Source organism: Pteronotus mesoamericanus, unplaced genomic scaffold (genome assembly GCF_021234165.1).
Source record: "Pteronotus mesoamericanus isolate MK-2021 breed Mesoamerican mustached bat unplaced genomic scaffold, CSHL_Meso_final contig_98, whole genome shotgun sequence".
Lineage (NCBI taxonomy): Eukaryota > Metazoa > Chordata > Mammalia > Chiroptera > Mormoopidae > Pteronotus > Pteronotus mesoamericanus.
In genome coordinates, this window is record NW_026555295.1 from 166,376 (window position 1) to 190,050 (window position 23,675).

Consider the following 23,675-nt stretch of genomic DNA (forward strand, 5'->3'; position numbering starts at 1 on the left):
GGTTGGTAAGGTTATAGGAGACTTATTTTTCTTTGTATCTTTATTCTCCACATTCCCTACAATAAAAGTTGCAATAAGGAAAGGATACTTTAAACAAAATACCTCCCTTCCCCCACCATGGGTATAAAATGTAAGACAATAACCATATTGCTTTGTTTTAATGGTCATATCTCCACTTGCCAAATTCCTACCATCCTTCCATGGCCAGCGGAAATGCCACCTTCTCTCTGGAGTGCACTGAGCTTCCCCAATAGTCTGTGAGCGTTCATTTTGCTCACTGCTATGGCCCACGGCCGATCTTCTTGGAGCTTAGTTCTCCAGTGTTTGTATTTGGAGTCTATTTTTTGGCTGGGGGGTGCCTTTCCTATAGACCCACTCTGGACACTCTCCAAGCATGCCCTAAGAGGTTCTATTTGTCCACAAATAGGGGTTATATTTCTCCCAGTCCAGCTGGAGAAAAATAGTGCAAAGAGGACCCTGGAGCATCAGGCCATGGGGACACAGAGGTAGGCCAAAGGCTGTCCCTGGATCTGGAACAGGCCATGGCCTCCCCTGAGGCACTAGGCTCCTGGTTCATCTGTCCTGAATCCCTGACTCCTGGGAGGCAAGAAATGAGCTATTTGTGGAGGATTCAGGCTCTGGAATGTATCCCAAGTTCTCTGGCTCTAAATGCCCCATTTGGAGGCCTAACAAAAAGCTATGAAGAGTGGTGGGAAAAGCCTCTTCCCCTCTTACACCTCCTCTCCACATATGTCATTTGGTATTCTGCTTTTTTATTTTCTAAGTTTCTCATGTCATTAAATGTTCTTCAAAGATATAATTTTAATGACCACATATTATTCCCACCAACCATAATTTAATCATTTCCCCATGTTCAAAATTTAGATTATTTCCAACTTTTACCATTATATTTAATACTGCCTGATAATTGATCTAAAAGGAATAATTAGAATGCAGTCCCAAATTTTGGGACTGCACCCTAGAGGAAAAAGTCTTTCATTTTCCAGTTTCCCGCACCTTCTTTTAAAAATCTCCTTTGGAAAGGCAATCACTCCTGCCAGTATTTGGGTTAATATTTATCTATACTATTATCTACATCTGTAGATACCTTTAAAGTTCACAAAGCACTTTGTCATATTATTTCATCTAATCAACACAAAAGCATCATGAAATGATTATTATTCCCATCTTACATTTGGGGAAATTGAGGGTCAAAAAGGCTATGTGACATGCTCAAGGTAACACAGTTACTTAGTGTCAGAGCTAGGATGGGGGCTCAGGTGTTGGGACTCCCAAAACAATATCCTCTACTATGTACAAAGTACTATGCTAGAGATGATGGGGGAGAAGTAGACAGTGGTAGAAGGAAAGGTGCGGAAAAACTCTACAAGGCAGAGTGGTCAGTGCCATTAGTGAGAGAGAGTGCTACAGACTGAGCCTTGCAAAAGCAAAGCAGTTCCTCTCATTTGGAGACACTGCAGAAGGCTTTTCGAGAAAAACCACGACTAAGAGTGTGGTCTTCAAGAATGAGTAGGATCTGGACATTTCCAGAGGTGCAGTGAGAGGTAAATGGAAAGTATGGCCGACTGGGGAAAGGGCCCGCACAGGGAGTGGCGGTGGGGGAGGAATGGAACTGTAATTGTAGCCTCACAGAGGCTAGAGCCAGAGGCCTTCGAGATCATTTGGTGAGGAAACCAGAGACGCAGAGCCATGTCAGGAAGGCAGTAACAGGCAAGGAGAGGGCAGGTCTGGATTCTACCCTGTCCTCTGGTCACCGAGGCCAGTGCTCCTTCCATACAATAAACTTTATCAATCTCCTAAAACTACGGGACCATTTCCTTAGAGGAGTATCTGCTGTGGAGTACTGGATCAATAACCAGTGGTAAGATGAGGAATCAATACCGAGATCTTGTGAGGGGACAGCCAGGAGGCTATTGCAGTGGCTTGCCAAAGTGACAAATGAGGCCCGAAGAAGGTGGAGTCAGAGGAACAAAGAGGAAGAATTGGAGAAATAAATATTGCAAAAGGGGCCCTGTTGGTGCCTGATCAGATACGGGAGGCAGCCTAGAGGAAGGGACTAGGTATGGGTTTTCAGTCCCTTAGAAAAAGCAGCTTTAGAGTGTGAGAAGAGCAGAGGGGAGAACGGGTGGGAAATTGGTGAGGGGCCAGAGAGAACAGAAAGAAGTGACGCGGCACTGCAGAGCGCTGCGCACCTCCTGCTACTGTTTGTGAAATAGATATACGTTGCTATAATCTGGAAAAATACTCAGGAAAGCGGTATCAGTCGTGGCCTTGGGGGAGGGGAATGGCTGATTGGCAGACAAGGGTCTGCTATCTCCCTTTTATGTTATACCTTTGGATTATGAGCCGCGGGCTTATCATACCTAACGGCAAAATAATTTCAAAACGTTTTTCAGGTTGTGTAGTAAATGGAAGGAAAGCAATAGGACAATGAGTAGGGAGTAGCAGGTTCTTTTCCTTAGGATGGGGAGATTTGAGGACCTTTAGAAGGTGAAATTGAAAATGTGAGGGGGTGGGGGTTAAGTGAAAGAAGGGCCCGGAGTGGGAGGAGAGAGAGCACTGAGGCCCTGAGGAAGCTAGTCTTGCCGGGGAGGAGAAAAGGCCTGTCTTCTGTAGTAGCAGAGTGGAAATGGTGAGCGGGAGGCGAGGAAAATGGAGAGAGCAGCGCCGGTGGGTTCCATGTGGGCGGAAAGCAGGCACTGGGCTTGTGATATTTACACCCGTCGGACCGCGAAATGCTCGTGGGCCTGAGGATTACGCGTTCTCAGACCTAACTGGTGAAAACAGGAATTGCTCCGGATTTGGGGGTGTAGATTCATGGCAGCACCGTTTATGGTGGTAAAACACATGAAACAAAGGGAAGGGCATAAACGACTGGACTCTTAAGTGAACTAAGGTGCCTTCATGCCGTGGATTAATTTTCAGCCATCAAAAGACTGGATCCCAGCTGGGACTTGGCGTTTCCACGGTGCACTAGAAAAGCAAGAAAAGCAAGATGCAGGGTGGTGTATATTATACGATGCCATTTTGTAAAACAAAGGAAACACCGTGTGTGGGGGGGGGGGATGGGTAGAGGGAGAGGGAGGGAGGGGGGGAGAGAGAGAGAGAGAGAGAGAGAGAGAGAGAGATTTTGCGTGGGCATAGGGAAAATTACGGAAAAATAATTTTAAGCTTCTTAAAATCGGGATAATGGAAGACGAGGAAGAGAAAGCAGGGGGAAATCTTTAATACTTACAGAGTAAAAGGAGCAAGTACAAAACAAACCCCCAAAATACCAAAGACCCCAGGGTCCGCGATAAAGACCCTGAGTCAAGCAAGATTCCGAGCGCAGGCGGGTGGGGCCGCCCCGCAGCCACGCCGCTGCGGCTCATTTCCAATTCGTGGGCGTCAGCGCGGGGCGTGTGCAGCAGGCCGCGTGGGGTTTCTCTGAGTTCTTTGTTAAAGGAGGATGGCGAGAAGGGGGAGGGCGGAATGCGCCGCCAGCCTCCGAAGGGCGGGCGCGGGGCGCCTGGAACTGAGGGACAGGCAAGAGCCAGCGGGCGAAGGGACGCGGCTCCGTTCCGCCTCCCCGGCCCAGCTGCCCCGTGTCGCGTTCCCCCCAGACAAAGGCCTTGAGGGGCGCAGCTCCTGCGGGCCCCCCGCCCTTATCTGTCCCTGATACTAAAGAGCCCACTCCCCAGGTCTTTTCTCTAAGCAGCCATTGCTCCCTGCCCTTCAGCCTTTTCTTATTACCCCTCCCCTCAGCCCTGATAACCGGTGATCTACTTTCTGTCTCCACGAATTTACCCGTTCTAGTTATCTGCAATAAGTGGTAACATACAACAGTTGTCTGTATCAGGCTTATTTTGCCTGGCGTAATGTTTTCAAGGTTCATCCATGGTGTAGTATGTCTGAGAACTTAACTTTTTGTTTTTCAATTGTAAAATGTGCGTAACAAAATTCATCATTTTAACCAACGTTAAGTGTACAGTTAAGTGGCATTAAGTACACTCACATGGCCACTACCCATCTCCCGAACTTTTCCATCATTCCAAAACGAAACTTTGTACTTAAATAGCAACTTCCCTCAACCCCTGGCAACCACCATTCTACTTTCTGGCTCAACGAAATTTTGGGATACCACTTTTTTGTATTTATCTGCAATGGCCCTGTTCCCACTCTGAGGGATTGAGAGGGACAAGCCCTACACTGGAAAATATCCAGACGGGGTTATGACAAGGATGACAAAACCTGGTCATAAGAGAAAGAGCAGAGAACTGAGAACGTTTAAGAAAGTGAGGTCCTGGGATGATTTTAATTCACCTAAAAAAATAATAATAATAAAAACCCTGGAGGTTTTAGTTTAATGAAAAATTTAAAAGAAGCCAACAGTGTGATGTAACTGGAAAAGACTCAAGGGATCATGAACACTGTCTTTGTCTCAGTGAAGGGTAGTAGTGTAGGAAAGTGCTTAGAACTGTCCTGTCAATAGAAATGTAATGTGACTCATATTTTAAATTTTCTAGTAGGCACTTTAAAAAAATAAACACTATAATATTTTACTTAGCCCAATGTATTAAAAAATAGTATTTTAACGTAATCAATTTAAAAATTAATGAGATATTTCCCATTCTTTCTTAAATATTTAGCCTTTCAAATTAGGCTGGCCACACTTCAGGTGCTCAATAGCCACCATTCACTGTATCTGAGCAGAGTTGGAACCTGGGACTTGGGTGTCAGATAGGTCTGGGATCAAGACCTATATTCCATACCTTACTAGGCTGGATGACTGGGCACATTACTCACTCTTACTTGTTTCTTCATCTATAAAGTAGAACTAACAACAGTACCCACTCTATAGGGTAATTGTCAGGATTAATGACAAATGAAGCACTTAGAACATGCTCAGTAAATATTGATTGCTAATTTGAATTACCATCATATGATGTGGCCTGGAGACATTCCAGAGGGACAAAGTTAAAAGACAATGGACAAACTGGGAAAACCTGCTTGCAACACATATGACAAACAAAATGTTATTTTTGATATGTAGGAAATGCCTGCAAATAAATAAGATGAGAAATGTGAGCAGGAAATTCAAAAAAGGAGACACATTGGAAGTGATTTAAAAAAAAAAACAAACAGGAAGATATTTGAAATGAGTTCAGCCCTCCTAGTAATTAATGAAATAAACATGTACCATTGTTGAGTAACAAATTTGCAATAACCAGAAATTGGTGGCAGCTAATACTGAAGAAGGTGTGAGAAGACCAACTCTCTTTTCAAATCAAGATTTTTCTGAAGTTTCGATAGTCAGATTTGATCCCAGAAATCAGGATCAGCAAGCTGAGTACTTGCTTCAAAGGGAATCTTGCCAAAAAGTCTTGTCTATCCACCTTTTTTCTCTTCCAAACAAAGGTGAACAGCCAACAAACACCTTCTAACAAGTTTGATTTTTTTTTTCCTTGTCACATGTGCAGTTATAAGGGACATTTTCTTTGCTAATAGTCCCTTACTACTAGGGTTGACATTTCACATGGCTTGAAATAGCCCAAAATTGTTCCAAATTTAGGCAGGGCTAATTTACATTCTTACTTAAGCCACAATGCCCCCAGAATACTCCTAGACTTCTGGCTAACTCCTTCTGGAATGCTCTATCTGCCAGTAGGGTCAGCTGTATAATGTGGGGCACAGTGTGAAATCAAAATGTGGGGCCCCTTTTTCATAAAAGGACAAAAGCTTTTTCTTTTCTTTTGCAGTCACTTTCTCAACCTGTTGTGGTGTTTTTTATTTGCGATTTGTTGTTGTGCTCTCAGGCGTGGAAATACTAGGGGCAAGTGCAAACCCTCACAAGTACCCCAGGCCTTGCTCTGAGACAGCATGTGTTTCCCAGTCTGGAAAAACTTGATCTAGTGACAAAGACACTAACTCAGAGTGACCTAAGTCATTAGTCTTGTGTTACTCTGCATTCTGCTCTACAGCAGTGCCTTGAGGCAAAAGATTCCTCATGATGCAGCCATCTCAAGGGGAGGAAGGGTTACAGGGAAACAGGAAACTGAGAAGAAAAAAAGACATTGGTTAGGAGATCAAAATATTATCCCTGCACATTCATCGATGTCTGAGAGCTGGGTTAATGAGTCAGCCCCCCAGAGAGCTGATCTACTCTTGGTGTTTTAACAAATCAGGTCTTGAGATAAGGCTGAGGGCCAGTCAGACTAAGCTCTGAGGTGAGTTGATACCACAGGGATCTCTAAGGGTGGCCAGTCTGCCTTGCCATAGTGACCCCATTCTGTCTTCCTGCATGTACTTCTCGAAAGTCATGTACCACTAGGCTGTTCAGGGGCCCAAATGGAAGGGATGGCGTGGTTAGTTAGGGAGGAGAGGTGGGGCCTCACCCTTTGTCCCTCCTTTTCTTCAAACCCTGTTTTGTTGCATCACAAAATGCCTCCCATCAGGGTCATTTCCAGGCCCCTGCCTTGGAGGGAAAAGCCAAAGCCTTCTGTATATTCAGAAAAGGATACTTACCTATGAAGCCATAGGTATCTATGAGGATTCCTTCAGTTACAGTTCAGGGACCAATCCATCCCATTCCACATAAGGCCAGATTTTACATGTGAGTGTTCCCTACCACTCCCACTCACTGGAAGTCCAGCATAAAAACAAAGCAACACAGGTCCCTCACTTTAGTCAAACAAAGAATTAGAAATGATTCTTTCCTGACTAGAGGGAGGAGCCCAGTCTACTTGAGCCAAAAAAGGAGGGGCTGGAGTGGGGCCAGAAAGCACCAGGCTGGCCTCATTTGGGGTCCTATCCAGCAGCATCTGCCCAGTGTCTTTAGAGCCCACCTCTTCCCTGGGAGACTCCCCTCCTGTTTCGTGGTTGCAGGCATCCTCTGCCCTACCTGAAGGATGTTCTTGTGACCTCTTGAGCTTTGTGAAAAAGAGTGAGAAAGCTAAGGGCCCCTTATCAACATTGTCCTTTTCTTATCAGCAGCATTTATGTTATTAACCACCTCCCTCTGAAAATCCTCTTTTCCTTTTTTTTTGGATATATTTTCTCTCTTCTGATTCATTCATTTGTTTGTTTACTCAATCAGCAAGTATTGAGTGCCTGTGCTATGCGAGGCACAGTACTGGATGCAGGGGACATGAGGGTAAGATACCTGGTCTCTGCCTTCGGGTTTATCACTCACAAAAGATCTCCCCGTTTCCTGGCTATTCCTTCACTTCCTCCTTTTCCTCTCAGTTTTCAACGGTGACACTTCCTAAGGCTTTTTCCTTTGGTCTTCTTCTTTTGTCCTGTGCATCTTCACTCACATAATGCCAATACTGCCACAGTGCAAAAGTCCCTTAAAGCCTACTCCAATCTAAAACTCTCTCCTGACCTCGAGATCTGATTTTCCAACAATTTGACCAGTTGTCTCTACTTATACACTCCACTATTAATTCATAATGTCCAAAACAATGATATTGCAATTTCCCATCAGCCCCACCCAATCCTCCCTCCTTCTTCCTCCTGACCACTTTATCCTTCTGATTTCAATGCTTATGTCCATAAAACACTCTTTTTCCAAGCATCAAGGATAAAAAGTTTGGTTTTTGTTTTGTTTTTGTTTTTTTTTACACTTTAATAAAAGCACTGTATTTTCTACTATATTGGCAAATACACGGAAGAGCAATTTAAAACATGGATTCAAACTACTGTTCTTACACCTACAAATGTACAACAGGATCACTCATGGGGGTTTAAGCACGTTTAGGTTGAGGCCTCGCTCTTGGGGAAAGTTGCGACAGGACCTGGGTATTTTTCAAAAGCTTTCCGGGCAACTCTGACGTTTCCTCCTGGTTCAGTCATTTAGGTCGACTGGAGCACTTTGGATTTTTTGGGCCATTGTTTGGGGGTGTGGGGAGCTTTCCTTGCAGATTTATTAGCTGTAGTGAAGAACTTGGCCTCTGGCTTTTTGGGTGTCTGTCTTGGGTCTTTTTTCCCCAATTGAGAGTTTCTCTCCTTCGCCTCTTCTTTGATTCTTGGCTTCTTCCCTGGGCTTCTACCTGGACTCGGGCTCTGCTGCTTTTGAGGTCTCCAAAGCTGGAATGGACTTTCTCTTCTTCCCATGAGGTGTGTTGGGACCAGGACTCTTTTTTGGAGACTTCTTTCCTGTGGCATGTTTTTGTATTTCTACATCGTCTTTGGGGGTGTTTCTCCTATTGGAACCAGTAATGGAATTTCTTCTTCAGACTCGTCTTGCACTTTATTTTGGGCTTTTACTCTGCATGGCTCTTTCTTCTCAGGCTTGGGCGTCTCTTTCTTCTGGGGTCCAGGGTCCTTCACTGGATCACCACTAGTTTTAGGGGCTGTCTCCTCTGCAGTTAAGGCTGGTGTAGCCTTTCCAGCCTGTTTCATAAGCCTTTTGTTTCTTTTCTTCTCCTTTTGTTTTTCATTATATTCTTTTCGCTTTCGTATTTTCTTCCTTTTTCTTCTGACTAGGAGTGTGCACTTCTTTGGCTTCATCACGACTACTGACAAATGAAGTAAAGATGAGAAGGGCAACTAATCTCTCAGTTTTCACATACAAGAGTTTCACACTCTCCCACTTCTCTGGCAATTTCTGTGAAAGCATTTTCGTACAGCAACAATGTTTTCAGTGATGTGCTGAGCCTGCATTCCAGTGTTACTAATGCATATGGTCCTGCAAGAACCACTTTTAGAGATGTTTAAGACAGTTCCACCTATCGATGCATTGATCTCTTTGGAAAGATTCTTGGCTTTAAGGTTTACAGGTACTGGAACTTTCTCTTATAGAAATGTCTCCCAAGGTGTGAGGCTAAGAGCCACCTGATTCTTGCATCAGTAAGGAAGAGGTCGAAACTCCCCAGGAGGCGGAGCTTGGCCTCATAGGCTTTATACTCCCTTTTTAAAGTGTGGAAGGGGATAATCTGAGAAATGGTTTTAATTCCTTGGTTGTTAAAAAGCTTCTTATAAAAATGTTCTGTCTTTTCATTGGGTTCATCCTTAGTATATAAACAGACATCAGCTAAATCTGATCGAATACCATGAGGCAAGGACAATCTGACCCTTAGTTCTTTACTTGGAATTTTCCATAATATCACCATTAGAAAGAAATTTTCATTCTCATTCAAAAGCAATCCATTTGCATTTTTTCTGGACCTGGAATGTGCCAACAGAGCTTCCACTGCCTTTCTGATCTGCCCTTTATCCAGCTGTTCCAATGCGGCTGGAGTCGCTGAGGTCGAAGCTGAGGTTGCGGCAGGAGTTGAGGCAGAGTCCTCCATCTCTCCCTCACCTCGTGCAGACTCGCATGCAGAACCCCAAAAGTTTGGGTTTTTTTGACTCCTAAACTATGCCTCTGCCTTTTCATAAGTCAATCAATGGTCAATATCTATAGAGTTTACAGCCATGCTGTGTCCCAGAGGTGTCTCTTCATCCCCAGCACCTCCCTGGCTGAGTCTTTCCTGGACTGTTAAATAGTTTGCTGTCTGGTTTGCATGGTTCTGACTTTTTCTTTTTTCTTTTATTTATTTATTAATTTTTCTTTTTTCTTTTTTTATTTTTTCCATCACCATTTATCCCCACTATGCCCTATTCCATCTCCACCCACCCCTCCCCCACTCCACAATCACCACACTATTGTCCATGAGTTTTCTCTTTTTTCTTTTTTTTCTCAACCTCTCCACCCCCAGCCCTGGACCGCCAGCTGTCAGCCTGTTCTCTATGAGTCTGTCTCTGTTCTGCTTGTTAGTTCAGTTTATTAGATTCCACATATGAGTGAAATTATATAGTACTTGTCTCTCTCTGACTACCTTATTTCACTTACTGTAATGTTCTCCAAGTCCACCCATTGCTGTCGCAAAGGGTAAAATCTTTGTTATGGCTGAGTAGTATTCCGTTGTGTAAATGTACCATAGTTGTTTTATCTACTCATCTACTGATGGACACCTGGGCTCCTTCCAAATCTTGGCTATGTAAATAGTGCTGCAATGAATATAGGGGTGCTTTCAAACTAGTGTTTTGGGTTTCATTGGATAAATTCCCAGAATTGGAATTGCTGGGTCATAATGACTTTTCCTTTTTTTATTCAGATCTCCCAGCATGCCTTTTTTCCTGACTGAAAAGTCTTCAGGAATTCACTACTATCACCAGAATAAAATGCAGAATCCAAAACTGACATCCAAGGCCTTAACAAAACAACCCTGTCCTTTTCCACATTTTTTATTTTCTCTAACACAAGCCCTGAACATCAACCAAACTGAACCACTATTTTCTCCGTCTTTGCTCAGGCTGTTTGCTTAACATCCTTCTCTAACTCCTGTTTTTTTTCTGATCCAAATCAAAGCCCAATCCAAACTTTTCCTATTTCATGAAAACTCTTTTCCCCAGTAGTTGGAATTTTTTTTTCTTCTCTAAAGAGCCATGGCCCTCAGTGTGTACCTCTCTGAGACCCACATATCTTTTTTGCCTTACTTCTCCTAGTGATTGTAAATTTGGGGGCAAGGGGAGTTGATTTGTCATTTTCTGGCTGCATCTTCCAGACCCTAGCAGAGAACCTTGTGTACAGTAGCAACAAAATGAAGTAGGAAGAGCAAGATCTTAGAATGAGAAACCCTAGTTACTGGAGGCCTGAATATAGTTAGTTGTAAGAGTAGATATTATTAGTGGGACTGGGTGGGCACTGGATACCAGGTCTTGAATGACAAAGATTTCTGTCAGTTCTTTAAATAATTTATTATTTTATGTGTTTCAGATATGTGTGGTCCTCTAAAGTATAGCTTAGACCCAAGCAAGAGAGTAGGGGGCTCTCTTGCTTGGGTCTAAGTTTTAAAAAATAACAATCCAGTAAGCAGGGCAAAACAAAGCAGGAAAAAGAGACTTCACTGTTTTTCCTTTTTTGTAGCACTCATGTAACTAATTGTAGAAGCAAAAGCAATTGATAGGAAACTTTTTTATGATCAGAAAATCACAGAATCTTGTTATAAAAGTGTCAAAACCAATAGTCTCATTATACTTAATGGAGTAATTCTAGAGTTATTCCTTTAAAGTCAGATCTAGAACAAGGAAAGAATGGGCGCTATTTTGTTGGGAACTGTCCTGCCTGGTTTCAGGGACTATAGCCTCGCTGACAGGTAAGAGGGCCCCAAGGCTGGAGCTGAGCAAGGAGGCCTTGGGAAAATAGGTCATGGAGGAGATAAAACCTGTCCCCCTGGCATAGGCGCAGCCCCTGCCTCCCTCACATCACCCTGCTTGGCCCCAGAGGATGGCTGGTTAGTCAATGATGGGTAAGTTGATGGCAGGGTAACCTCAGTCAGGCATAGTCGCATAGGGGCCATCAGGGAAAGACTTGGGGGACACATTGAAGGGGCAAAAGACCCTCGCCCCTCAGCTTTGTCAAGGCTGGAGTCCTCATTCTATCTGAAAGAAGTCTCCTTATCTTTTGGCTGCTCTACCCACCCACCGGACCAGGTGAGTGAAACAATACTAAAGGCACATACAGCCCTAAACTGGATCAGGCAGTTTCCCTGGGGGCAATTAGGCCTGGAAAAGGAATGCATTAAATCCTATGAAACCTACTTTGCTAAGAATGCCCTTAAGTTAATAAGTACTGTTGTTCAGGGTCTGAGAACAGGATGAGATTCCCAGGTTTCAGGGCGGAATGGGCACCACCCTGTCTACCAGACCCTGACCTGAGGCAAATCTCTGTGTTCCTTCAATTGCTGTCTATGATCTCTATCTGTTTTCTGTAAACATAGCCTTTAGGTATTGATTGATAAGCTTTGCATGCATGCTGCATACCTGAGCATATTGTTCTCAATAAAAGCGATTTCAAGAGAAGTGGGGCATTCTCCACTAAGAAATTGCCACCCTTTTTTCCTGGCAGACTGAAAGTATCTGGAATGACTTATTTCCTTATCCGTGGCAGCTGGGGGGACTCTGTGGGATGGGGTACCCCCCTCACTATTTTAAAACATTGTTCTAGAAATCCTAACTACTAAAGTAAGATAAAAAAAAAAATGAGCTCTAGATAGTTGAAAGACAAAATTGTCATTATTTGTAAATGATATGCTACTTTACCTAAAAAACACAAGAAAATTTTCTGATAGCCACTTGTATAGGCAAATTCAAAATTATGTATATTACAACAAAATAGTTACAAAATAAATATACACAAAATAATAGGTTTTCTATCTGCCACTAATATACAGTTAAAAATATAATGGTTAAGAAAAAACCTTATATAAGAAACTTTCAGAGCCTTTGTAAAGACAAAAACCAACCTTTACCTAAAGACTTAAAAGAATAACTAGAGAAACATTCTGATTTGCTTGGAAAAACTAAATATTATTCCAATATGTGTGTGTATGCGTGTTTTCTCAACACCATCAATCAATTCTCTAATTCTCAGCAGAAACTAACTGGGTGTCCTACAACTTAACTCAGTTCTTACACTATCTACCTGGAGTTAGCGTCGGATCCCACAGTTAAGGTCTCAGTTCCAGAAAACTGTTCCACTTCATACACCAATCACAAGTCCAGGTTGTTATCTGTGCTTCTGACAGAATGATTTTAAATTTTAGTTTCCCATGACCCCCTCCTCAGGCTCAATTAATTTATATCACAGTTATAAAGACATCTATCTTTCGCTGAGACTTACTATCTCTCAAGTACTTTGTATATTATATTATTTAATCTTTCATAGCAATGTTATGGGACAGGTAATGAAAACATAAATTAAACTTCCAGTCAAGATGGAGGTTTAGATAAACACATTTGCCTCCTTGCACAACCACAGAAAGAATTACAACTAGACCCCAAAACAAATAACAGCCAGAATTGTCAGAAAATTGAGATGTATGGAAGTCTGACAACCAAAAATTTAAAGAAGCCACCTTCATCCAGAAGGGTGCCTTTTATAGAATACGCCACACTACTAAAACAGGGAGTCAAAGCAGCTCTACCTAATACATGGAAACAAACACATGGAGGCTACCAAATTCAGGAGACAAAGAAATATAGCCCATATGAAGGAACAGAACAAAACCCCAGAAGAAGAACTAAATGAAACAGAGATAACCAACCTATCAGATTCAGAGTACAAAACACTGGTCATCGGGATGCTCAAAGAAATCATTGAGTACAGCAACAACAAAAAAAAAAGACCCAGGAAGAAATGAAGGTTACACTAAATAAAATAAAAATCTATAGGTCACCAACATTGGAGGGATGAAGCCAGGACTCAAATCAATGATTTGGAACATAAGGAAGAAGTAAGCATTCACCCAGAATAGCAAGAAGAAAAAAGAATTCAAAAAAATGTGGATAGTATAAGGAACCTCTGGGGCATCTGCAAACATACCAACATCTGAATCATAGGGATGCCAGAAGGAGAAGAGGAAGAACAAGAAATTGAAACCTTATTTGAAAAAATAATGAAAGAAAACTTCTCTAATTTGGAGAAGGAAATAGACATACAAGTCCAGGAAGCAGAGAGAATCCCAAACAAGTTGGAACCAAAAGGACCACACCAAGACACAACATAATTAAAATGCCAAAGCTTAAAGATAAAGAGAGAATCTTGAAAGCAGCAACAGAAAAGCAGATAGTTACCTACAGGGGAGTTTCCATAAGACTGTCAGTTGATTTCTCAAACTTTGCAGGCTAGAAGGGGCTGGCAAGAAGTATTCGAAGTGATGAATAGCAAGGACCTACAACCTAGATTACACTATTTAGCAAAGCTATCATTTAGAATTGAAGGGCAGGTAAAGTGCTTCCCAGACAAGATAGAGCTAAAGGAGTTCATCATCACCAAGCCACTATTACATGAAATGTTAAAAGGACTTATTTAAGAAAAAGACAAAACCATGAACATTGAAATGGCAACAAACTCACAACTATCAACAACTGAATATAAAAAACAAAAACAAAAACAAAACTAGCTAAGCAAACAACCAGAACAGGAACAGAATCATAGATATGGAGATCATTTGGAGAGTGATCAGGTAGGAGACGGAAGGGAAAGAATGGAGGAAAAGGTACAGGGATAAAGAAACATAATAGTAAGTACAAAATAGACAGCAGGAGGTTAAGAATAGTATAGGAAATGGAGTAGCCAAAGAACTTATATGCATAACCCATGGACATGAACTAAGGAGGGGGGAAATGCTGGGGGGATTGAGGGTACCAGACAGAGCAGGACCAAGGGGAAAAAATTGGGACAACTGTAATAGCATAATCAATAAAATATATTTTTAGCCCTGGCTGGTGTGGCTCAGCGGACTGAGTGCCGGCCTGCAAACCAGGGGGTCGCTGGTTTGATTCTCAGTTGCGATGCATGCCTGGGTTGCAGGCCAGGTCCCCGGTGGGGGGCACATGGGAGGCAACCACACATTGATGTTTCCCTCCCTTTCTTTCTCCCTCCCTTTCCTTCTCTCTAAAAATAATAAACATCTTAACAAAAAATATATTTAAAAAAAAAAACATAAAATAATCCCCATTTTTTAAAGGGCAATGAAGACCCAAAGTCTATCATCTAGTAAGCATCAGGACTAGGTTTTAAAGGCATGTCTATCCTTTATTCTTTTTAAAGATTTTATTTACTTATTTTTAGAGAGAGGGGAAGGGAGGGAGAAAGAAAGGGAGAGAAACATTAATGTGAGAGAGAAACATCTATTTGGTACATGTAACCAGGACGAACCCGCAACCCAGGCACATGCCCTGACTGGAAATTAAAAGTCCCTTATTTGTAATAACAAAAGCTGGAAACAACCTAGATGTCCCTCAGTGGGAAGCAGTTAAATTACAGTAATACATATACTGTAAAACCCTGTACCTTAAAAATAAAAATGAGAATGCTCTCTATTTAATTTCCAAGATATAGTGTTAAGTGGCTGGGGGGTGGGGGGGCCAACAAAGTTCAGAAGATGTGTATAGCACAGTACCATTTATGTTAAAATGGAATAAAGATGAGTATATATTTGTTTTACCTTTATATGCATAAAAACAATATTAGAAGGATAAACCAAAACCTAATAACAGGGTTATCTATTTGGGTTGGGGAAAATGGGCAGATGGGGAACTGGAACAGGAGATAGATTTTTCACTATATTCCTTTTAATCTACTTTTTTAAAGCTTCAAGACATGTACATGAATTACCTATTCAAATACATATAAACATTTAAAAAGCAAAGTAAAATAAAACAAAACAAAACTCCTGCCCTTTCTACTCTTCCACAAGCCTGAGACATCTTTGGAGGGCAGTCTGTGTCCCCATTTCAATGAGTCACAGAGGGCAGCAGGCCTCTGGACTCCTCTGGTGGCTCTAACAACAGCGTCAGCAACACAGACGAGGGAAGACTGCTCTGCCAGCAAGCAGAGCCAAGCCAAGCACACCCTCTTCCCCTATCCTTGACTTAGAAAAACAAAGCCAATAGGCAAATCCACTCATCAGCATTTCTGAAGCCAACTGTTAACCAATCCTCTTCTTGCCATTTTACTCCTTTTTTTTCCCTTCCTTTTTCCAGAAAAACCTGGAAAGCTCTGCAAAACTTTGCAAGATGACTTACTAGTTCTGGCTGCCTTTTATTTATTTATTTATTTTTCTCCTTTGGCCTATGTCATCCACTCAGGCAAGGACCGCAGTCTGACTTCCTGCCAGCTTGCCTGCTAGGTTCATCACAGTGTCTTAAAAAAAAAAAAAAAATCTGTATTTTCTTAAATCTACAAACCTCAAGTTAGAGGTAATTTAGTCCAATTCCTCACCCAAAGTAGAACATCTAAGTTGTAAAATTTAGCAGAGTAAATATATTTGGTCTTAAAATACAATCCCTTGGTTTCACTTTGTCCATCGAATCAACTTGGAGTGACAGCTTTCATAAAATATCTGCTCTTGCTAAGAATCCCATGGGGTAGGTCTATTTGTGTGCGAAGTATAGCAGCACAGAGAGCCCCAGTGAATTTCCATTTAGTAATTCGGTGACTGTTAATTGACACCTATTATGAATCCATGGCTGTCTGAGGCCCTGTGCTGGGTACAGAAACACACATGAGACCCAGATCCTGCTCCAATCTCTAACAACCCTGTTCAGATATCTTCAGCTCATAAATGCCTCTGGACTAATTCACTTCATTCTTTAAATCCATTTGCAAGGTATCAACTGTAGCACTGAGTTGTGGACATTTTCATTATTAGTTGTGTCAGGAATATTTATAGTAATGATTTTCTCCATCCTCTCCCTTTTTCAAGGTTTTGGGAAATAGTTTTTATATTGCAAACATCATAGTCACAGTTCAAACTCTACTTAGTGTAATCCACATAAGATTCACTAACATTTCAGGGTGTTGATTTAGCCATAACAGTGGTGTGGCTTTCAGCTTCCAGCTTTCATTAGTTATAATTCCTTGGCTAATGTGCAGGAAATTTGAGATGTATGCCAGGTGTGTTCAATGAAAGGTTTTGCGCAAATCAAATGTGAGTCTAAAAGCCAGTCATTCTCCATGATGATGAGTTTGGCAGGGATTCAGGTATCTAGTACCATACCATATACCTCCCCTGAGGAGGATGGGCCAGAATATGCCCATCAAGTGTTGTTAAATTTGCTGGGAGCACAGAGCAGAAGGCTGCATGGAGGCTCTATGTCCATTCTCTATGACATGTGTATGGAGTCACCAGGAATGTTACCACAGGATTCATTCGGTACTGGCTTATTCTCAAAGGAAAACCCCAACCAGGCTGAGGATAGTGAATACCACAGACTGTAAGAAGCAGCAACAAGCTATTGCACCATTGTGGCTTCCACATATCCACACAAAAAACACACCAACAGGAAGAAGGTGTTATGTTACTCAGGTTTCCTCTCAGGACATCCTGGCTTGAAACACAGTTGTGTCACTGAAAAGTATAAAATAAATTATAGATGGAAAACTGCCAGATCATGTCCTTGAAAATCTCAGGAATCTGTCAGCTTGCAAAGGAGAGCTCAAAAGCTGGCATAAAAATCACTCCATTAATGACATTTGATTTTTCTTCCAGCTGAAGAGAAACACGGAAACATGGGAGCTTGGGGAAGGCTCCATGCACAGATTCTGAGCAGCCAGGGCCTTGTCTTAAACAAACAGCCTTGGACTAAATTTAAAAAAAGGATGTGACAAAATCAGGGTACAAGCATTACTGCCTAATGTGGCAGACCCCATTTTGCTTGTAACTGAAGATTGCCTGCGAGTTTCCCCATGCCCACTGGCTTTGCCAAATGGTGTTGAATAGCATAGGCAGTTCAGCTCAACAAAAAGTATAAGACTACACATTGAACAATATAAGCTGTCTCCCTGGGGGAACCACAGGATAAAAAGGGATCTATTTAAATGAGAGTGTAGGCCAGGGCCCTGTTCTCCAGGCTTGTCATGTCAAGCTCAGAATCAGACCGAGCACTCATCCACTTATTAATGTATTCATTTACTCATTCAACAAACATTTATAGAACACATATGAGGTTTCAAGCACTATGCTAGGTGTTGGGAATGCGAATTTCCTGTCTGAGAAGTTCTCAGTCTAATGGTGGAGAACCAAGAAAACTAACAGTTATATCAAGGCACTATGATGGGTTTTTGCACACAGTGGAACTGCTCTTACTGTTGTGTGTCCGGCCTTGTTTCAAGAATGGGGGCACACAGAAAATTAGGGAAGAATAACCAGAGACTGTGATGCCTGAGTTGAACATTTGAAGAGTAAGAAGGAATTAGCCAGGGGAAGTGTGAAAGGAAAGAATGTTCAGGTAGTCAGACAAATGTGTGCAAAGGCACAGAGGAGAAAGAGAAAACATGGCTCAGGCAGAGCTTCACGTACTTCAGTGTGGATAGAGACTAAAGGGTGAAAGAGGATGGGGTGGAAGAAATAAGGATGGATGGAGAAAGTAAAACCAGGGGACCAAGGCTCTTATTGTCATGCTAAGATAAGGGCTGGATCTTGTGTCTGTTTTATCTTCCACAGGACTCAGACAGTGATCGTTACATATTAGTTGCTAATAAATATCTGAAGACAATCAAGAGCCGCTGAAGAGTTTTAAGCAGGTGAGTAAGGTGACCAGGTTTGCATAGGAAACAGGAATATTGGGGAAAGCCTTGAAGAGGGTGAAATGAAGACAGGAAAACCAGGTAGGGACCTGCAGTGATCCAGGAGGGATGAAGATGGGCTGAACTGAGGTACTGCCACTGTGGGTGCAGAAAAGCAGGTGGATATAGGATCAGCACACTGTATGGGGTAAAGGGAGCTGCCATTTTTAGGTCAGAGAGTATGGTTACTTTTATAATTTCTCATGGGCACTGCTGACCACATATAGAAAGTATCGGGAAGATTCTTCTAAATCAGACTCACACCATAAAGCTGGCGAGATGCCACTACTCAGATCCCTGTAGAACTTTTATTTTGCTTATTCCCATTGCCTCTTCTGTGCAGAGGAAGCGAAAAGGAAACACTATTAAAAAAAGGATGACACCTAGCTGCCTGTAAGTGACCAACTTCCTTCCATACAAACAGCCAGGGTTGGTAAAAGGGCCCCTTCTTTCTCTCTTTACAGAATGTCTGAGGGGCCAAGAGATATCAAGTCCTCCTTGTGCAGAAGGGAAAGCCGGAACTCCAAGAAGTACAGAGACTTGCCCAAGGACTGAGCTAGAGAGCATCAGAGACAGCCAAGAATAAAGTCTCCCTCCCCCTTCTATTAGGAATTCCTTTAAATTTCTCCCAATCTTATTAACACAGGAATAGAAGTGGGAGGTAGCAGGTGAAGCCAGGAATTTTAAGTCATAGAGCCAATTTCAGCTACAAGCCCCATCCCCATTTCCCCAGCTTCAAAGAGAATATAGGGGAGCATTGACTCCATCTTGCAGGTCTGTGCAGACTTTCAAGGACCTGTTGTTCATCTCCCAGCCTTGTTCCAACGGGTATTATCTGTTAATGGTAGTGTTAATACGGTCCTGTATTTGGTCTTTCCCTCCTCAACCACAAACTTCTACTTCTTTCTACTATTGTGTCCTATTAGGCTCATAAGTCATCAAAATGCATTAGGAATGCCAATATTTTTGTGTCCCGATTTCATCTTTGGCACCAAGGAGGAGTATGATAAATGCTACAGTTCTGAAACTCTTGGTTCAGAAAATAATGCTGTGGAGGACAAGATGGGCAGGTTGAAATCCCTCCCTCAACTTCACTATCTCCAGCCTCCTCATGCATCTGTGAACAGGGACCCCCCTCCCCTCCGCCCTGCCCTGCCAGCCGAGGAAAACATGTGGTCTCCACATCCCCACCCAGCTCAAGGCCTTCCTTCTTTCCTGTCCATTACCCTCCACCCTGTTTCCACCTCTGGGCAGGAAAAGGAGCTGAGAAGGTGCTACTTTTTATTTTTCTTTTATTGGTTCTGGAGAGAGGGGAAGGGAGGGAGAAAGAGAGGGAGAGAAACAATGCACCCAAATCCATCATCCAGGCAATGAGCCCCAACCAGGAATCAAAACTTCGACCTTTCTGTTTGCAGGATGACTCCCAACCCACTGAGCTACACTAGCCAGGGCTGAGAAGGTGCTACTTTTGTTCCTTCTTCTTCCCTCTTTAGTTCTATCACAACTTACCTGATTCACACTTGTCTTAGAACCATAGTGTTTATATTTAGGGGTCTAGGATACAATTCCATTTTCCTCTGTCACCATACTTGGCTTTCAGAAGAAAATGCTCCGATCAGAGATCTTGGCTTATTTTTCCCCAGGCAGTGAGTCATATTCACAGACAAATTTTATTTCCTAGGTCACAACCTGGTCAGCTCTCCAACTCATAGAAAATGATCAAAGACAGTATGTACTTTCGCCTTTGTATCAATTTGCACATAATTCATTTAAAATTTGGAGGAAAAAGACCTCAAAATATCCTCCCACCTCCCCACCGCTTGTTTTATCTCCAGAGCACATCTGACATCCTATAGTCTTTCCTCTCTTTCCCTTCTTTTTCCTTCCTTCCCTTTCATAGTCTTTCTCTCTCTCTCTCTCTCTCTCTCTCTCCTCACTAGAATGTAAACTTTTTGAAGATAGTGCTTTTGTTTGTCACTTTTATATCCACAGGACCCAGCTCAGAGCCTGGCACATAGTAGATACTCAATGAATGTTGAATTAAAAAAAAAAAAATCATTGACTGAACAGTTGATTTTTCCTTCCTTTTCTCTGGGGCCTACCTACCACACCCTCTCTTGCCACAATGTTTTTCCTTTTGCTTAACAGTTAAGAGATCAGATGACCATATATTTTACATCAGCTTTAGAGGGGAACTTCACTGAAGTGGCAGGGGGTATTTCTTCTCCACCACTGACACCTCCACCTTCTGAAATTGTATCTCTTTGGGAAGTCCTACTCATTTTCTCTCTGACACCATCCTTTAGCCTTCCGTGGTAATCTCACAGGAAGGTTAACAATAATACAAGGGTAGTATTTCCTTGGCAAAGCTGGCTTCCTGCCTCTGCTCTCCCTCTTCTTCCGCTCAGCAGACAAAAAAGGGGTACTATAATAAATCATAAATTCCTAACTGGGCAGGTCATGGTGGTAGTCACACCCCAGCCTATAGCTTCTTTAGTGAAAGTTTTTAAGGAAGCCTTGTCCGCTGTTCTTGTGCATCTAGGTTAACACAGCTTTGAGATGCCAGAAGTAATATACTTCAAGACACAACCACCCTTACGAAAGCGCCTAACCTCCTAATCCAATGCCCAGTTTGCTTTCTCCCACCCTCATGTAGTCTTCCTTACTCTCTGTGATTCCAAATGCATAAAAGAAGCTGCAAAACTGTTATTCTTTGAAGCATTTGAGATCGTGCTACCCAGCATATGACGTCAGTTTGGTTCAAATAAACTCATAAATATTCTCTACAGGTTTGGATGTTTCTTAACGTTGACAGCCCTTTCCCATAGGTGCTCATTAGGCAGTGCTTCCCTTGCTGAATTTTAACAAGGCACCAGATCTGGGTCTTACACTTTGAGGCTGGCCCATGAGAGGGGATTTGTCTCAAATACCTGTTAACTAAGTCCACACAGAGGCCTATGGTCATAGAAACCAAATATAATGTACCGATTCAGGAATGCTAGACATTATCTAACAGACTAGAATTCTCAAATTAGCCTGACTGGTTGATGTTTTCCATGGATTAAAGATTGCTTGGTAAATATGGACTTAGAACAAAAGTAACCAACCTAAAGTCATGTTTCTCATTTAGGGTGGAGCCCCTCTTCCCTGCTACAGGAACAGTGTCATCAAGGAAATCATGGAACTCAAGTCCCCTTAGTCAAGACCTGTCCTTCCTTAGGCAGTGCCAGGGCTAACTTCCATACTCCTGAGGATGGCCAAACACTTCCTGCTCAGTCCCACAAACTGCCTCATAGCACAAGTGTTTTGACAATCTATATTACAACCACTTTCCAAATTTCAGTCCTTCCTTCCTACGATTGCTCCCAGACATATGATCAGTGTTTGGCAACAAATATATAGACAATTTCTAGGTTTACTTTTACAGATGGCCAATCACCTATTACATGTGGGTTTTACTGGTCTGAGGCAAACTGATTACCTGTCCCTTAGGTGAAGAATCTGTAATGACAAAATGGGAACACACTGCCTTGTAGGTTTTAACAAGTATGTTAATATGAGTCAGGACAGGAAGGACTGCTTTGGCAGCAAAGAGTAAGGGAAAAAAAACTCACTCGCCATTGAAAGTGGCCATGGGTCAGCCAGAATCATCTGCTCTCCAGATCTGAAACACAAAAGATACCTGCCTTGTTCAAAACCAAGGCGTATTTACCCATAAAGCCCTAAATTTTGAGGAACTACTTCAAGATCCCTGGGTTCTATTAGTTTGCCTTATTCTGGGAATTTCTCTTTTGCTCTAGCCAAGTTCAAGATAAAAAAATGAAAATGAAGAGGGGACTTCTGCCTTTTGTTCCTCTTCTCTTGTGTCTTGCATTTCCACATACAACTGAGCAGTGGGTATGGGCTGCAATTTTCACGATATAATACAGAGAACACAGCTCTCCTGGAGGTATGTTGAATACAAATTACACAAGGGCACGAGATTTTTGCCATTTGCACTGCTGATGGCAAATCAGCAATGGTTTGTAGAAGCAGCAGGTAAGAGGAGAGGTGGCTCCTGCCAGATGGTACTAAAAAAAGCCCCCATCTCACACAGTAGTCCTTCCATTAACCCATCCATGGCCAAGGCAAAGGTGGGGGGTTGCCCCTTTTCTGTCCTTTGGAGCTTCTGAAGCTTCAAATGCTGAGCTTCACGTGTCACTTAACCTGGTTTTGCCTAGATTAAAGTGTCAGGAGTGGCCTGAAGAATGGGGATATGGAGGGGAAGCCCACAGTGTATTATGCCTTCTCTCATACCTTCTAGGATGGTCCTGAGCATCTCATACTCTTGGAAAGAGCTGACTAGGTATTATTGCCTCTTTATCTTCAGAGCCCTAGAACAGTACCTTATTATCACCTCCAAGAGCACTGGCTCTACCATTTCCTTGTTGTAAATGTGAGGCCGAGTTATTTTACTTGCTGAACCATAATTTTCTCCTCTATATAAAGAGATAATTCCACCTAGCTCACAGGACTAGTTGTGGAAATCATGTAACTTGAGTGAAAAGCCTAGTACTGTCCCTGACACATCTAAGTAAGCACTTCGTAATACATTAGTTTTCTTTCTACCAGGAGGTAACTCTTGCATTCTGTTGACTCTGTTAGACCAACTTCACATAAGCTAGGGAAGGCCATCTTGTCCCCAGGACTCAGGCCATCCCAGATGACTTGACCATGGCAATGTAATACAAGGTGCAAGATTCTGGGAAAGGGCAGCAAGAGGATAAAGAAAACTGAAGGGTGCCCCAAGGCAGAATGTGCCCTAGACGGGCCTCCAGCAGGAAATGTTGTGGTGTCTCAGTTGCTAGGGCCTGGAGAAAAGTCCACTAACCACCCCTCCCTAAATTCTGAGCAAGCCCAGATTCAACCCATCAGGTTCTCAGTTAAGTCCTTTCCCCTTTTTTCCCAAAGCCACCGGGCAGGTTGTGGAGCTCATACTAACAAAGGGAAACTCCTATTAAAAACCAGTACCCGGAAACACAGTCTTTTGTTTTAGGTCTATTCAAGGATTAATGCTATTGCAAACTGGCTCTAAGGACGGGGTAGGAAAAAGTGGAAAAGCAGTTTTTGTGTTTTTTCGGACCGCCTACTTAGTCTGTACTAAGCACAGACTAGTAACTCGTTAAGTAAATGGTACTATTTATATTTTAAAGGAGAACTTAGGTGGTGAAACGAGTCAAACCCAGGTCTCCTCCCAGGGCCCACGGTCTTTCTCTTTTCCCACCAGGCAGGAACAGCCTGGGTGAGGGCTGGCCAACCCTAAGGCGGTGGGGAGGGGCCTGAGCCCAGGAGCGCAGCGACTCTGCCGCAAAGCCGCGCGGTCTGGAGCCTGGGATGGGGTGAGGTGCTCCTCGGCCCCACGTGCCCCGAGTCCACTCCGCTGCCCCGCAACACCCGCAGGTCAGATTCCAGGCTCGGCCCCGCCCGCACCAAGGCGCGGCCGCCGAGGGAGCCAGAAGCCGGTGCCCAGCCTAAAACCGAATTTAAAGGCACGCATGCGGGCAGCCCCGGCCGGCAA

At 42.9% G+C, this 23,675-nt stretch overlaps 1 long non-coding RNA gene and 1 pseudogene across 1 annotated transcript; one reads left to right on the top strand and one right to left on the bottom strand.

Moving 5' to 3' along the window:
- Positions 1 to 1,600: 1,600 nt before the first annotated feature.
- Positions 1,601 to 18,852, top strand: LOC129081304 (uncharacterized). Its single transcript, XR_008530297.1, has 3 exons — positions 1,601 to 1,882; positions 17,997 to 18,076; positions 18,583 to 18,852. It is a non-coding gene; the product is annotated as an uncharacterized LOC129081304 (long non-coding RNA).
- LOC129081303 (ribosomal L1 domain-containing protein 1-like) lies at positions 7,805 to 9,293 on the bottom strand (annotated as a pseudogene).
- Positions 18,853 to 23,675: the final 4,823 nt, after the last annotated feature.